This window comes from Saimiri boliviensis, chromosome 8, assembly GCF_048565385.1.
Source record: "Saimiri boliviensis isolate mSaiBol1 chromosome 8, mSaiBol1.pri, whole genome shotgun sequence".
In the NCBI taxonomy this organism is placed as follows: Eukaryota; Metazoa; Chordata; class Mammalia; order Primates; family Cebidae; genus Saimiri; species Saimiri boliviensis.
The window spans coordinates 60,184,506-60,202,597 of NC_133456.1; the positions used below are offsets into that span (position 1 = coordinate 60,184,506).

Genomic DNA, 18,092 nt, shown 5'->3' on the forward strand with positions numbered 1-18,092 from the left:
GAGGTCATGAAGGCCAACATGGTAAAAACCCCATCTTTACCAAAAACATAAAAATTAGCCAGGCATGGTGGCACATGCCTGTAATCCCAGCTACTTGAGAGGCGGAGGCAAGAGAATTGCTTGAACTGGGAGATGGAGGTTTCAGTGAGCCGTGATCACATCACTGCATTCCAGCCTGGGCGACAGAGCAATACTCCATCTCAAAACAAACAAACAAAACAAGAATACAGGCAGATTGTTAGGGAAGGTAAAATGGGAAGTATAAAGGTAAACTTGAATTTTGTTTTTCAGGAAAATCTTTTAGAGGACAACTTGGCAATGGGAATTCTACACTTTTACTTCTAATTTTATTTCTACCAGTTAAACAACGTACTTCAAGATGTACATAAGGATTTAACAGTGAATGTTCAGAGTAGCATTGTTTAATGAAAGATTGAAGCTCATATATGAATATTTATTAGGTTGCTGCCAAAAGTAATTGCAGTTTTTGCCATTACTTCTAATGGCAAAAATTACTTCCAGTGGCAAAACCACAATTACTTTTGCACCAACCTAATAGAATAGGGGATTGATAAATACATTATAATCATCCATACAATAAAATATTTCTGTGTTGTTAAAAGGGTTGTTTAGCATTATATTCGTGTACACACAAAGATGTGATCTGTTTATTGCCTAGTGAAAATAAGGTGGTAGATTTTGTTATGATTTTATATAACTAGCGTCTTTTTGTACAGTGTTATTTAGGTTAAAAAATTGTAGAATATCTTTACCATTAGATCTCTTTCCATTTCTATTGACTTAATTATTAAATTTATGTTGGTAGAGTTCTGACATTTGATTTATTAGCTTTGTAAAAAGTAATATTTAATTTTATTAAAGAGAATTCAGGTTGGTGCAGTGGCTCATGCCTTTAATCCCAGCACTTTGGAAGGCTGAGGCAGGAAACTCACTTGAGCCCAGGAGTTCAAGAAAAAAATTAAAACATAACCAGGCAGGGTGACATGTGCCTATAGTCCCAGCTACTCAGGAGGCTGAGGTAAGAGGATCATTTGAACCCTAGAGTTTAAGGCTGCTGTGAGCCATGATTGCACCACTGCATGCCAGCCTGGGCAATAGGGTGAGACCCCGTCAAGAAAGAAAGAAAGAATGACTGAAAGAAAGAGAGAGAGAGAAAGAGAGAGAGAGAGAGAGAAAGAAAAGAAAGAAAGAAGGAAAGAGAGAGAGAGAAAGGAAATAGAGAATTTTTGTTTTAGAGACAGAGTTTTGCTTTTTCACCCAGGGCAACAGAACAAGACCCTGGAAAGAAAGGAAGGAAGGAAGGAAAGAAGGAAGGAAGGAAGGAGGGAGGGAGGGAAGGAAAAGAGGGAGAGAGGGAGGGAGGGAGGAAGGGAGGGAGGGAGGAAACATTTGTTTTTTTCTTTTCTTTTTTTTGAGACAGAGTTTCGCTCTTTTGCCCAGGCTGGAGTGAAGGGGAGTGATCTCGGCTCACTGCAACCTCCGCCCCTGGGTTCAAGCAGTTCTCCTGCCTCAGCCTCTCAAGTAGCTGGGATTACAGGCGCGTGGCACCAGGCCTGGCTAATTTTTGTGTGTGTGTATTTTTAGTAGAAACGGGGTTTCACCAGGTTGGCCAGGCTGGTCCTGAACTCTTGACCTCAGGTGATCCACCTGCCTCAGCCTCCCAAAGTGCTAGAATTACAGGTGTGAGCCACCCCACCTGGCCTACACAGAAAGAGAGAATTTAAAATATATAACCTATTTATTTTCTTAACTCTATAACTACTTATTCACAAGAAAATAAAAAATAAAGTATTGCCCACAAGAATATTCCTGCTTTATGTCCCCATAACAATCAGTCTCTCGAATACTCTATGTGGTCAGTTTAATATCAGTGTGACCCCACTGCAGTGTCAAAAAATATATCTTGCAGTAGTAAATGGCAAATCTCCCTGAGCAAAAGCCACCCCATCTCTTCTCTCCCTCTTACCTCACTAGCTTCCTGCAGTCATAAAGAAAAATTAGGAGAGTAACACATTGTCCGCTAGATACATGTGAAGAAGTACTTTATAATTTCAGTATTAAATTTCATTTGTATATTGCATGTGTGCTGTTAAAATAGTAGCAAAAGTTGGTTAAATATGAGATTTTGGGAATGTCATTCCACCTAACATTAGGTAGTGGTAAGCGGCATTCTGGCATTAATGTTATATGTGATGTTACATATGCATATTTGCATGTATGTTTAAATCAAGCTTTCTCAGTCTTGGCGTGATTGACATGTTGGGATGGATAATTTTCATTGTTGGGGGTGTCCTGTGCATTGTAGGACATGTAGCACCTATGAACAACCAAAAATGTCTCCAGAAATTGCCAAATGTCACCTGGAGTTGGAGGCTGGGGGAGTAAAAAGACGAAATTGCCCTCATTTGAGAAGCACTGGCTTAGATTGATATATAAGGATTCCAACGTTAATGGGGATCATTTCAGAGTGGCAAGAACATGAATGATGTCCCCTTTTCTTTCTGCCTCTCTTGTTCAGCTTTATATATCTTGACTTGTATTTCTTGTATATCAAAGAAAAAAGTCGAAAGACAAAAAACGCACACTAAGGCGATCAGTGCTCTGAAAAGCAGAGCACACATTGCTCATGGTCCTTGCAGCTGTGTAGTGCTTTGGACTTTGCGGTTCCCTTCACTTACGCTTATCATTCTTTTGGATCATTCAGATCCTGGGAAATACATGGATAGGAATTATTACCTTTCTTCTTTACAGGGAGAAATGCTGAGGTCTAGATCAAAGTCATTGGAGTGGTTAAATAGCAGAAGTTGCAGTGCAGCTGCAGCTTCTTGATTCTTAAATTACATAAACCACACTTTGCTGATAGGGAGTCTGTAGCCTTTTCCATGCATTACATGTTGGCATGGTTCTGAGCTGTGTTTGCCCTAGGGGCTTGTGTGCATATCACTGTGATCATGAAGACTCATCAATGGAGTATTTGAATTAACACATAGAAAAAAGAGCAGAAAGGCAAAGCATTCCCCTGTTAAAGATGTGAGCAGTGCTGAGGTCTCAGATGGTTGACTAATTTCCTTGACTGAGCTCTTACATAGAGTCCCAAGCCATTTTGAGATTTTTCAACACACAAAAATACTGACACATGCCAATTTTATGAGATGTTGTCTATGAAATCTTTTATCCACTCAGTTTTTCTGTCCTGGATGCATATATATTTTGAGAAATTTTAATGGAATTTAATAATGGTTTGCTTAATTCCCAGGGAAAGAAGATCCTTCCAGGTTTCTCATTATAGTAAATATCTGGGGGTCTTTCTTTTTTTCATTGGTGCATTTCCTCTGGTACTATTAAACTGACGAGAATTATACTTGTGCATTGACAGGTGCATATACTTAAGATTTCTCAGTCTAGGTGTGTCTTGGATAAGATACAGCAATTATTATTATCAATGAATACCAGGATGCACAAAAATACCCTGAGAAGTAAATCTTTAATACTTCACACTCATTGCCTTTTTTTTTTAGATTTTAATTTACTGTGTGCATAACAAGCAAATCGAACATTTTCTCTTTCTGCAGTTTTAAAATTAAACTTTTTTACTTTTGAATAACATCTGGTTGGCAAACACATACCGTCTTATTTTCTTACATTGAGTATGGAGCATTCCAGCATATCTGCAAAGTAGTCAACATATAGATACACGTGAGTGAAAGAAATCTTGCTTTCGATTTTAATTTTAGTTTTAATTTTAAGAGCATTAATATCTTGCCCCAGTGACTACACTTTTAATTTAACCTACTGTACTCACATTCTCACATTTCAAAACCGACAAGTGAATGGGGAGGGAGGGAAGGCTTTATGTAGTGTTGAACTTGGCATAACTCCTTTAAAAGCAGTAATACCTATCTCTGGATCTTGGAATGCACAGCCAAGAAGAGAGCCCAGCACATAATCTGGTTCTCCAAATAATTCCTAAACTAATCAAAGAAGTCTGTATCCCATAACACCACCATTCCTCCTCCTGGATCCTGTGTCTGTTGACTTTGCATTCTCTCTTGCTCTGTCCTTGGCTTGACTTTCAAATCTGACCATTTGTCTTTAGGGTTGTGAGTTTCTTTTCTGTCTGTTACTTAGCCAAGTCTAGCAGGCTACACTGTGACCATGGTCACCATGTATAACATTAACTCCCAAAGTTAAAGGATGCGTTTCCATCATCCGTAATTTCTGTTAGCTTAGATTCAGCATTGCAAACTCGGTTCTGTCTGAGAGCCAGGCAGGCAATGTTGACTGGTGGAATGGGCAGTGGGCAGAACAACATGGAGTGGTGAGGACTGTGGTCAGCTAGAAAAAGTTCGAGAGTAGTCTCAAAGGGGAAGCAGATCCTGCATCCCTGCTCAATGTTGCTATTTAGAAATTTGTACCTAGAGTTGCCAGATCTTTTCAACATTTCAGGAGAAGTCAGAAATTTAGACTTTTGGCTGAAATATCTTGATTTTCAAATGTAGCAAAAAATTTCTAATTTTTAAAAACACCATGCATATCAATTAGAGAAATTTGAAATGCTACCAGATGATGTTAAGAAATTATTATTAAATTTTGGTGTGATATTGACACTATAGTTACTTTTTTTAAAAAAAAGTCTTTATATTTTAGAAATATTAACTAAAATCTTAACAGATGACTGAAGCAATATTTGAGATTTTCTTCAAAATGATACAAGGCTTTGGTTGGGGTGAAGAGGATATAAATGACATGAGGCTGGCCCATAGGTTGATAATTACCAAAGCTGGATGATGGAGGAATATATACATATTTAAATTTGTATATGTTTTAAGTTTCCATAATAAAGAGTTTTAAAAAACCATGGCCACAGGCCAGATTTGACTTCAAGCTACTAGAGTTGTCTCTGATCCATGAATTTGTCTATACACATCCCAATCTATTTATATTTTTAATCTGTACTATATTTGGTTACAGTATTTTTAAAAGTTTATCATAAATGTACCACTCTAAGGCTATGAGAGCTGTCCCTTATTCCACAATTTGTGAACTTTTTTGAACAAGTGCATGTTCATCCCATTTACTTTGTACATTTTTAAATCTCCAATCGTATTTCTCCTGAGCTTTCATCCTTCCAGGAGAATTTGTTATTCTCTCCTCATATAAAAGTTTTCAAATTTATGGACATGCATTTCAGAGGCTTTTTGTTGAACTTACTTTTTGTGACCCATTGTGTCTTTTCTAAGGCATGTGGAATTTTGCACAAATTCTAAATAATATGTCTTATGTTGGAAAAAGGAGAGATTAATTTCCCTTTCAATTATTGTCACCTTCTTACCTATTTCTCCTTTCTTTTCTGTCAGGATCTGAACCATCCTATTTATTTCTTCCTCTTTGGACTTCGAGCTTTTTAAGGACAACTACAGTTTGCCATCCCAGTGCCTTGTCAACACCTAGCTTACAGACAGCCTTTTGTTTACTCAGAGAAATTTATGGAGCTCCTTACTCTGCTGGCAGTTACCTTACTTCTTCACACTACTTCAACTCCACTCCTTTCTTGCTAAAAGTGATGCCTCACTCTTGTGAAAGGAGAGAGCAATATTTCAATGATCCTTTGAGAAATTTCTGTTTTCTTTCCAGAATCTATGCAGACTGAGCCAGAGCCCCATTTATTGCTTAATCCTGACACCTGTTTTTCTTTATCATTCTTTTCCTTCTTGTCATACCTCAAAGTTACAGAGGAAGGACTCCTTGGAATTCCTTTTGATTTTTACTGATCTTACATTTGACAGCCATCACAATGTGATTGTCCAGCTGGCCTCCCTTTGCTCCTTTGTTCAACAAAGATTTACTGAACACATACTATATGCCAGGCACTATGTGTCTACATCAAGGATCTGTTGGTAAACAAAACAGACAAAAAGTCCTTTCATAAATAAATGAAGAAGATGTGTAAAAGCAGGATTTCAACAGTGGAAGGAAAGACTTAATAGCTTCTTAAGAGCTGTATCCGTTCGTCAACTGTTCAGCTACCTTTCAGATTTTCTATTTTTGTTTTCTTTTTGTATGTATTTACTTAGAAACAACCTGTCCCCCTTTTCCAATTTTCATGACCCATTTGATGTTTTACATATGGTTTCTATCTCTCTCTTCATTAAAGCTTTTCATGGAAATACACTATCCATGTGGAAAGTGATTTAACAAAGTTAAATAATATTAACATTCATAGTGTGTCTATAAAAATGTTTATATTTCACATCTAACACTTCTTATTAGGTGTTAAAATGCAGTGTTATTTAAATTAACAAAGGATTCTCACTTATGCTACAAGACAAACAGCCCTAATCTACATACTCTTCCCACTGTATTAGGTAGTGTTCAGTGTTTGTCAGTTGCATATATTTTTCCTATGCCAGGAGGCCATATTTTGATGCCAAAGTTAACTAGTGCTATATTGAATAAAAGCCTAATCTATATAAATGAACTAGTTTAAAAATACGACGGCATTTAGTCAACTAATCAGCTATGAAAATAGCTGCATCCAGAGAAAGCACTTATCTGTAAGAAATATCTTATCTATTTGTGTCCCAAAGAAGGCAGGCAGGAATGTATGAATGTGATAGTTAGCCAAAGATATTGTGCAAAGAGAAAAAGAAATGGTTTCTTAATACTCCTACTAAATTACATTCAGAGCACTTCCTTTCTATTACTTTGTCATAACATGACCTTGCCCAATTTTAGTCAAGTCAGAATGCAAAATAAGTTTTATGGATGATTTGTTTTTAATTGGGGAGAGTGGGTGAACATAATGATATTCTTTAAATATGCCCTTCTTTTCTATCTTGCCTCCTTCCCTCTCTACTTTTGAATGTTTATTTATCTGAAAGTTATCAGATCCTAAAAGGATACCACATTTTTAATTCATTTTAAAAGAATGTTTTCATATACATTTTTTAAATTTTGGATTATTTTTGTGGGACAAACACAACATTGAAAAGTTGGTATCTGCAAGCATAATTCAATGAAGAATTGTCTTTGCCTTGTTTGAGGACATTTAGTTTTGGAATAACAGCATTAGAATCTTTTGAAAATAACAGAACATGAAAAGAAAATTATTTCCCTTGGAAAAAACTGTAGCTAATTTTTCCTTTGGCTGATTTGCTGCTGAAATCACACATTCGTATAAATGCCAAGCTATACATATGCATATACATATGTATATGGATGAGTGTGTGTGTGTGTGTGTGTGTGTGTGTGTAAAATTCCACTCTACAATCATGCTATAAATTGTAGAATTTGTCTTTTTAAACTAACACTCATTCATCTACAGGTCAGGAAGTAATGCACAATGTTGGTGTTGCTAACACATTTCATGTAAGATTTCAATAAATTAAATTTTATGATTCCCCCATGCAGTGGGCAAATACTGTCATTTTCTCAGCTTTATTGATGGGAAATTTGAGAGGAAAATCCTGTTCAAGGTCAAACAAAATCCAGGTTCTCAGAACCAAAAAGAAAGGGAAACTTGAGACATCTATTTGATATTTCAGTTGAAAATAAGTATTTGTTGAGTGAATGAAATATATATATTAACAAAAAAAGGTTTTGGATTTGAATTAGTCAAAATATCTCTTCATTTTTGTTTTCCTTTTGAGAAGAATGCCATCTAAATTGTGAATTTAATTGAATTTTTTTCAGCCTCAAGAAAGTTGATGAGGAAGAGCCAGATACACATACATAAATGTAGGCAGTTGAGGTTTGCATTAAACAGGGGTTGCAAGAGACAGAAGTGAGCAGTTCTCACAATCCAGTTTGCTGAATGCAGAGGGATCCTGCCATCATGAATTAGAATGGGCACTGACCTCCTTAGCATAAAGCTGCATTTCTGCTTGACTTTACTTTGAACGTGCAGTTAAAGTTTGCCTTAGTTTGGATGTTGTAAAAGTTCTAGCTGATTCAGAACAGATTTGGATATTCTAGACAGAATCACCAGATCTCACAAAAAGGTCTTCTAAAAATTCAAAGGGGTTTCATGAAGCTATGGGGAAATTTTCATGTTTATACACTTTGAAGTATAATGTATGTCCTGGACCCAGTTCTAATCTCAGTCCATAAAAACCTCTGTGCTGATTTTGTAGCCACAGTACTGAGGAGAAGTAAGAATTTTGTTTAAATGGATATTGGGCAATTGATACCATTCTCATTTAACTTGCTGATAACTGCAGTTGTAAAATGGGTCAGCCCTAGGAACTATTCTTGTCCAAAGTTCTTTTATACTTACATTGTTTTGTTTGTTCCTCTGTATTAGGGGGCCTGCAATTGATCACTTATTACTTACCAGTGACTGCATATACCAACATATAAGTCTCAAAATAGATAGGTTCTATTACAATTTTACAGTTTAAGAAATCAAATCAGAGAGATTAAATAATTGACTAAGGGCACACAGCTACCATGAAGTGGTATATTTGTATCTAGTCTGTAAAATTCCAAGCCCTAAACCTATAGGAACTATCACTACTCTTGCTAGTGGAAAGGTATTAATATATCTGTTTTATAGGTTAAGGAAATTAGGGAGGCTAGTTGACCTGCTTAAGTTCACAGGAAGTTAGTTCCAGAGCCTGGGCTATATCTGGTCTCTATTTTTTCTAATAAGGACCTCATTCCACCAGACCACAAACCTGTAGGATGATAAAAATATGTGCTGGCTAGAAGAGTTTTATATGTATTATTTGAAAAGTGACATGTTTATTGTTAAATAAATAATAATTCAACTTAATAACATTTAAATTTAAGTCAGAGGCAGAGAACATTAGATAAGCATTTAGATAGAGATCGTAAGTTTAAAATTTAGTTCCAGTAGTAGTCAGGGTTATTCAGAGAAAATGACTGAATGGGATATATAAACATATAGAAAGAGATTGATCATGAAAGATTGACTTACACAACTATGGGAGTTGAGAAGTCCCATGATCTGACATCTGCGAGCTGAAGGCCCAGGAAAGCTGACAGTGTAGTTCTCACCTAAACCCCAAAGACTGAGAACTAGGGGGAACCAATGATGTAAGTCCCAGTCTGAGTTCAAACACCTGAAAATCAGGAGCACTGGTGTTTGAGAGCAGGAGAAGATAAATATAGCAGCTTAAAAAGAGAGAGCAAATTTATCATTTCGTTCTATTCAGGCCTTTAATGGATTGGATGATGTCTGTCCACATTGGTGAGGACAATCTCCTTTATTAAGTGTATTGATTCAAATGCTAATCTCTTCTGGAAACACCTCATAGACACAATGTGGTGCTTCCTCAAGGACCTAGAAATAGAAATTCCATTTGACCCAGCAATCCCATTGTTAGGTATATATCCAAAGGATTATAAATAGTTCTATATAAAGACATATGCACACATATGTTCATAGTGGCACTGTTTACAATAGCAAAGACCTGAAACCAACCCAAATGCCCATCAATGATAGACTAGACAAGGAAAATGTGGCACATATACCCCATGGAATACTATGCAGCGATAAAAAATGAGTTCGTGTCCTTTGTAGGGACATGGATGAATCCGAAAACCATCATTGTCAGCAAACTGACACAAGAACAGAAAATCAAGCGCTGCGTGTTCTCACTCATAGGCGGATGTTGAACAATGAGAACACATGGACACAGGGAGGGAAGCATCACACACTGGGGTCTCTTGGGAGGGCCAGGGGAGGGACAGTAGGGGTTGGAGAGGTTGGGGAGGGATCACATGGGGAGAAATGCCAAATGTAGGTGGTGGGGGGTTTGAGGCAGCAAACCACATTGCCATGTGTGTACCTATGCAACAATGCTGCATGATCTGCACATGTACCCCAGAACCTAAATTAAAAAAGAAATATAAAAATAAAAAAAGAAAAATCAAAAAAGGAAAAAATAAAAATAAAATTAACCACCCCAGTCGGCAAATTTAGTTGGCTATGGAGGACTTCCCAGCTGTTTTGGTGAATGGCACCAACATTTATTCATTTGTACTGCAAATATCTAGAATCATGTACTAAATGTTTACCGTTAAGGGTAATGGGTAATAAAAAGTTGAAAAAGACAGACTGTCTTAAAGATCTTGAGTGTTATTGATGATAAAGATCTAATATATGGAAATCATGAATAACCAGAATCTATGAAGTGCTGTATAATGTATGAAAAAAGAAAGACCTCAGTTGGTATCAGTCACGGATTCTTCAGCAAGATTGTTAATCTTGAGCTATGTCTTAAAGGAAGAAGAAAATTAAGATTTGTTGATAATTAGATGCAGGAAAATCACTCTGCTAGTGCAAGACTTATTATTGCTGGAATATTGAGTGCCCACTTTATGCCAGGCACTGTGCTATTTGGTAGGGACATGGTTGTGACAAGAACAAAATACATTCCCTATGGAGTATACAGCCTAGAGGGAAACCAACAGTTAAACAAGGAGTTATTATAAAGTCTGTGCTGTGAGAGCTCAGAAAAGGAGAACTTGCCCAGCAGGAGAGTCTGGGAGGCAAAATCTCCTGGGGGAAGTGCTATTTTCTCTAATAAATATAAAGAAGTCAAAAGATACACTAACTATGGTCATAGGCACTATAATTTATACACAATCGCTTTTAATCAGGAACCAATTTTTATTTTTCTCTGCCATTCCATCCATTTCTGAGCAAACTTTTCTGTTATCTATTGATAAATACTTAGAGTTCAAATTAATTTGAAGATAATCCTGGGGAAAATCTTATGATGGTTTATTATTTCCATCACCTCCTATTTGCTGTCACAACTTGAGGGGAGATGCTACTGGCATCTGGTGGGCAGAGGCCAGGGATGATGTTAAACATCCTACAATGCGCAGGACAGTCGCCACAGCAAAGTATTATGTGGGCCAACATGTCAATAGTGCTTCAGTACCCTGATCTAGACATACAAAAACTTGGGCTGAGTTTGGGAATCTGAGCAGTCCATGCTAGCAAAACTTAGAATATGTACATATGAAAGGGAATAATGGGTTCGAAAGGCCATGCTGTAAAGAATCACGGATGTAGGTCAGTGAAGTCTGTACTTAAGGAATGGAGAGGAAAAGGAAGTGAGTGGGAGTGGAAAATTACCTGGATATTGTAGACTGGAAGTCATGAGAGCTTAAACTGGAGATGACCACAATGAAAATGGAGTAAAAAGGATGTATATACATCAAGGTGTAGACATCCATGCATAAAAGGATGTATATCCTGCCTGCAGGAGGAGAGGAAAGGCCATTCCAAAGGTGATGGCTTTGGCAGTAGTGCTGCCCTTCATGAGAAATAGACAAGGCAGGAAGAGGAATTTCGGGGAGAAAAATGAATCTGGGTTTGCATGTGTTATGGTTGAGATACTGGCAGGACCTATAGTTGGGACTGCCTAGCAGGCGAATGCAACTGTGTCAGGAGCTCAGAGCCATGACCAAGCTTAGGGACCATGCTAACATCTTTGTTTTAAACCAGAGGTCCTAAATTGGCAACCTGCAGGCCCCATCTGGACTACAGATGTGTTTTGTTTGGCCTGCATGATGTTTAAAAAATCTTTAAGATCTGTAACAACATACACATAGAGAGACTGAATATAAAAACCCATCTCTCTTGCTTGTCTTGAAATATCAGAGCATCTGGCAATTCTGGGTTCTTGTTTCTGCATGGCCAAAGCCTGAGCTAAGGCTTGGCTGCCCACTTTCCATAGGGCAGGATGTCTCCAGGTTGCCGCAATCCCTACCATGCCCTGTTAAACGTCACCTGGCCAGCCCACCTCCCTCATTTACTTTACCTGCCTGAAATTTGAGTTTGCAATGCCTGGGCTAGATCATGACGGTATTATTTGTAAGTATTTGAAGGGAGCTGTTTTGGAGGGTAGGTCCCTTCACATCCACCCACGGCCACATTTATTCCCCTTGTGTCTCCTTCACGTGTGCCTTATGCCTTCAGCATCTCTGGTCACCCTCTCAGGGTTTTCTTCTGCTGTAGATATGCACAGGTCTCTTGTCACTTGCAACATCTTTACTTGAGTCTGCCCTTCTCATGAAGGGCAGCACTACTGCCAAAGCCATCACCTTTGGAGTGGCCTTCCCTCTCCTCCTGCAGTCAGGATATACATCCTTTTATGCATGGATGTCTGCATCTTGGTATATATACATCCTTTTCCCTCCATTTTCATTGTTGTCATCTTCAGTTTAAGCTCTCATGACTTCCAAGATCCTTTTTCCTTTGACTCATTCACTTTGTTGAATGAGCAAATGGGTGTAAATAAAGCAGCTGCTTACACTTAGGTCTTCGGAAGCCCTAGAATCCTCTTCTATCTCTGCAATATTTTTGATCCCTGGCCTTAGTCTTCACCATTCTATAGGCACCCCCCCCACCTCAGTGATCATCCAATAGCCAAGTCCATTGGTTTTTTTCTTATCCTCTCTAAGCACATTGCAAACCCGCAGTCTGTGTGCCATTGTTCCTCCGCCCATGGTGCTGAGATACCCACGTGGCTCATTTCCCTGCTTCATTCAGGTCTCTGTACAAACATTAATGCCAGCATGTTCAGGGGGCCTCTCCTGACGATGCTGTCCAGAAGGCCCCTCTTCCCATGGCAGCTCTTTCGCCTTGCACACTTTTATTTCTTTCACATTATCTGCCACTATCTGACATTATGTTAAGTAGAACCACATGAGAATGCACGTTTTGTAGGTCAAAACCAGACAAACGTTAGCAGTTTCTTGTGGTTTGATTTAACATATTAATTTTCTCATTGTCTATCCTCTCCTCCTTAAAATGTAAGCTCATCGAGGACAGACTCTGGTTTGCTCACTGTTCTATTCTCAGGCCCCAGAACAGTGCCAGGCACATAGTAGATGCTCAGTACGTATTTGTCAGACACAAAGATTTTGAGATGCTCCTCACGATCTTTCTGTAGCAATCACCAATAACCATAATCTCTTTGATATTCCACTGTTCTTCTGTCTTTGTGACTTTTATTTTCTCTCTAATGTCTTCTCTATGCCCATTCTCTGGCTTCTCACATCACTCCTTTCGAAAGGGGCATGTTCCAAAATGTTCAGGCTTGGCTGTCTGTTTTGCTATGCCATTTCTTCCCTCCTCAGAAAGTCAGTCGTCCTCATATGTTCATCTCTGAGTTTGGTGTAAATGACTTCCACATCTGTACCTGCAGCCCTGACTTCAGTCCAGAGTGAGCTGTTAGTATTAGCATCAGTTGTATATTGGACATTCTATTTTGGGTAGCCCACATCTTCAGAAATACAGTATTCCAAAAATTTACATCTTCCTTTATTTTTGAAAATTTGACTTTATCACCTCGTTGTCCCTATTTCCACACAGTTCTTCACTTGGAAAGTTCTTTGTCTCCTGCCTCATTTTCAGGGACCCTCTTCCTTCTGTCGCCAGGCCCCCATTGACTTCCTTTGCAATGCTTCTGACATCGGTCCATTTCTTTTCTTTCTATTGACGAATATCTTGATTGATGCTAGAGCCTTTCATCTCGCTTCTTCGTACCTTTTCCCTCCATCATGCATATTGAGAACAGATTAAGTTTTGCATAATATTTGAATAGGATCATTATTCTACACCAAATATATCTTTAGACCCACCTGCAACTTTGTGAATATTTTGGTCTTTTTTCCAGCCTGCTCTTCAAATCCCATTTCCTGCGATGCCTTCTGAACCACTTAGCTCTCCACTCCCATTGGTTTCCTTGCTCTTACTTGAAGATGCAGCACATATTCCCAGTGGCAGCAACCCTAAGTGTCCTGGGAGGTTAGCTTCTCTTCCTTTAGGTAGTCTCTATGTACCTCCTCTGCAAACATAGCTGCAAAGAATTACATCTTTGAGCAGCCCTTCCCCACAAACAGATTTCCATCTCAAGTCTTTCCTACAGAGAAATTCTAGAGCTGCCACTGCATATCTTTGTCTCCATCTTTGCTGACTTTGTTTCCTTTCCCCCAGAAACCCTTTTCTGTGAATCAAATCCTTATCACAGGAGATAGTACAGCAGGGTGGTTCAGAGCATGAGTTATGGAGTCCAGGTAACCAGAGCTTGAGTCTTAACCTTTTACACTCCCTTTCTGGGTTACGAACCAGCAAAATTTAGCTATTTAATTAAGGCAACATTTGTAAAGGGCTTAGCACAGTGCCTGGCATATCTTAAGCATCATTAGCATCAGCATCATCATTCTTCATCATAATTTAAGGCCCACTGTCTACAATAAATCTTTTCCTACAAGGTCAGTCCTCAGATCTCGCCTCCTAATTCCGATTACACTTCTTGTCTGGGCTATTCAGAATACATCCACTTTACATTTCATAATTATGTGACAAGGTTGTAACCTCTCAGAGGGCTGGAACTATGTCTTACCCTTCTGTGGGCCCAATTCTAAGTGCCAAATCTATACATGGCTTTCCACAAATATCTGTAGGGTAAAAAATTATTTGAGACTGTGAATGAAGCACAAAGGTGTATTAAAACAGTGTTCCAGTGCCTTGTCATTTAACCAGAAGGAAAATGCCCTGTGTTTCTGTCTATTGTGCTGTCTAAAAATAAGAATAATGAAATATACCAAGTACGTACTAATTTGACAGTCATTCTCAGAAATCTGGGACTTTACACTTTAATTAAGCACTTGTTGTTAAGCATTTGGCCAGAAGATGGTGCAGTGTTCAAGGGATCCTTCTCTCTCAAAGTCAAAACTGATTTTCAAGGAATGAAATTGCAATCCGACCAAGTCTCTAAAGAAATGGGAGAAAGTGATGCCAGTTCAGCTTTGACACCATCCTAGGGCTTAGCAAGTGTCATGCTTTCATGTAGTTTCTTCCTTCCTACTGCCTAGCATAATGAGTTGGAGGACTCTTCTAATTAGCTAAATATTATTGTACATCAGAGTGGGGCCATGCTTCCTGTACATTCTTATTTGGGTTTTGCCAGCCAAGGGAAGAAAGCTGTTAGAGGCAGGAGCAGATGTAAGGAAGGCACAAAACATGCCAAGAAGTCATGGCGCGTCTTTGCTATTGGATGAGTCATTTTACTTCACATGTTTTTATTCTGATATTAGTAGGATATATACTACTTTTCAAGTCAACATATCTTACTGGAAAAATCTTTTGTGTGTGGTGTGTGTACGCGTGGCGTGTGTGCAGTGTGCATGTCAGAGTTTTCTCTACCCCTGAAAAAGTCATATAAATAGGATTTTATTGCTAAAATATCCAACATAAAATGCAGACTGACATAATCTTCTCATTATTATTATCCTTAATGCAATGTAATGTACTGAGCCAGAAAAATAATATTGCAGTTTGCTTTTAGATGTGCTGTTTATATTGGTTGGAAGCTAATTTAAAAAGAAGACTCAAAGTTGGTGCTGATCAGCCATCTTTTATCAAGTTTGTGTATCATGCATTTGCTCCATTTTTTTTTCCTTTGCCATGTAAAGTCTTCTGAAAATTGAAAACTAATTTATTATCATGTAGTTATTAGCACAATCACAAAAGAGGTCACTGGTCTTTCCTTTAATTTCTGTCACAGGCTGCAGGCCGTATTATGCTAAATCAAGGATACGGGGAGATAATTAACATAGCAACTCTGGCAAGTTTAATAGGTGAGTGATGAACATTTAGAGTTTGGCTTCGAAATCCATGTCTTAATTACCACCCGCCTGCCTGCAGTGACAAGGATGGAGCTCTAGCACACCTATTACAGATACACTCTTTGGGCAGAAGCTTTCATGAGTTGTTTGTAAAACTACTGTTAGATTGAAAGATTTCAAGGCAAGAAAGAAAGAAAAGGGTTTTGTGTTTTCTTTAGAAAAAAAAAAAAAAAAGTGAGACATCTTAAGCCATTTCAATGTGTGGCTCTTCCAGAAGCATCCACTCTACTGCAAGAGTTCTCTCTGGGGGGCTGTTGTCCTCCGGGGGACATATGGTACCGTCTAGAGACATTTTTGGTTGTCACATCTGGGGGAGGATGCTATTTGCATCTCGTGGGTAGAAGCCAGGGATCCTGCAAAATCTCCTATAATGCACAGCACAGCCACCCCCTCAACACCCACACAATAAAGAATTGGCCCCAAATGTTAATAGCGCCAAGGTGCAGAAACTCTGCTCCAGAACCGTCCACTCCATCCCTTGTTATTTTTCGCCACTGGTTGCCAACAGGTGTCACCGCAGGCCCATTTCTATCTGCAGCGTTATCAAAGAGAGTCCATAAACTCTTGTAACATATGGAACGAAATCCCAACTGCAAAGCTTTTGTGGAAGGCAGTTACATGCTGGTGAGCTGAGGCCTATGTAACCAAAATTGATCAATTACACAAATTAAGCATAGCCCTTAAGGAATTTATTTTATTGGTCTGGACATCTGTTGCAGTATTGTCCAAATCCAAAACTCAAATGGTGCCTCCGGTTGCCAAGTTAGGCAAGAAAATCTAGTAGCTATAAAAGTACAACTGAAAACCCTATATTAATATCACGTCCATCTGCTGAATGTTACATAAATATGCAGACTTTTTATTTTCCTTGGGAATAACATTTATTTTTACAGTGCCCAGTTTGACATTCTTATGACATTCTGTTCAGTTTATTACATTGTAACTTTAAATGTTTCTTCAAAAATGCATTTATAATGTTGTTGTTAATCTTTTTTCAAGGGTCTGTACCACCTGTTTAACTTATAGTTAAATGGAGAAGTCCTTTTTCTTATAGGAAGAATGGGAAATCTTTGGACAAAGAGGCTCAGAAAAGATTTTGAGTAACACTTGTGTAGTGTAAAGGGAAATTATATAACAGCCATGAATGCTAATATTCCATCCTGCTCTTTTACAAGTTGAAATGTAATCTCCATTTTAAACTAAATTAGCATCATTTCCAAACAGAGTATCATATTTATATCAGATTTATACAACCACATCAGATTACTATTAACATGTAAAATAGTCTCTTTTATGCTGCGGGTAAAAAATAGATTGAAGAGAATGATTTGATTTCCACTTTAATGTCAGGGATTTAAATTAATCTGAGTGGACATGTTTAGGTTGAGAGTTGCTCCAACATTGAAGAAACAGCAGGTAGGGGCGGCTTTACCTTAAGAACCTGTTGTGATCCTGGCACGAAGAAAACCTTGCAGTTATAAAAGTACATCTGAAAATCATGATGTTCCTATCATGTCCATCTGCCGAATGTTAAATAAATATGTTGGTTGGTTATTTAAATATGTTCAGTGGCTAAGCCAACTGGAAAATTATAGGATATGTGTAGGAAAACTTAGAGGACATTTTTCTTCATGTTTTTCCCCCTTCATTCTCAGTCTATATATTCAGGAAAACACTTTTTAGCAGTCAATTATTGAATGAATTCTAGTCTAATAATAAGAGCATCTAGAAGGGTCAGGGAAACTTAAAAAGCAAAACCCAAACTGAACAAACAAACAAACAAAAAAACCAGTGCAGACAAAACTTGGCACAGGCTTTGGGGAGATTTCCTTACGGTGCTTTCTATTTTAAAAGAAGAAAAAGATAGATAGCATTTTATCAGATTTATTTTAAAAGAGTATTTTTAACTGCAAAGGTGTTTCATATTTACCACGGGACATTTAAGCTATATGAATCTAAAAGTATACTCAAAATTTTTAATTTTTAAGTGAAAATATATTAAATCATAATTAGAAGGGTGTGAGATTCAAGAAAAGGGTAACAATAGATATTGGTGTTTTCCTTACTAGAAAGTCATGATTCACTGACTCTCATTTGTACCAGAATTCTTATATTCCCCCCACACTTGGAACTAAAGAAGAGGGTTGTCTGGATAAAATCCAAATATATGCACTTTTAGGGAAACACATTTCCAATGTAAAAGAAGATAAACTTTCAGGGAAACGGGAAGATGTCTGAGAGTCTGAATTGGCCATGAAGGCAAGAGGAGCCAGTTTCTTGCCATTTATGCATTGGTGGACTAATCTTGTTTAAAATAAGATGAGATACTTCTTTTACAGCTGTGCCTGTCCTGGAAAAGGAGGTGCATAACTCCTCCAAGGTCACCTGCAAAGAATTCT

At 38.0% G+C, this 18,092-nt stretch overlaps 1 long non-coding RNA gene across 1 annotated transcript in view; it reads left to right on the forward strand.

The window, feature by feature from the left end:
• LOC141585389 (uncharacterized) overlaps nucleotides 1-15,906 on the forward strand; it is a 71,668-nt gene extending 55,762 nt beyond the window's left edge. The window contains exon 5 of the long non-coding RNA XR_012518824.1: nucleotides 15,573-15,906. This is a non-coding gene — a long non-coding RNA (uncharacterized LOC141585389). The remainder of the gene's footprint in view (nucleotides 1-15,572) is intronic.
• Nucleotides 15,907-18,092: the final 2,186 nt, after the last annotated feature.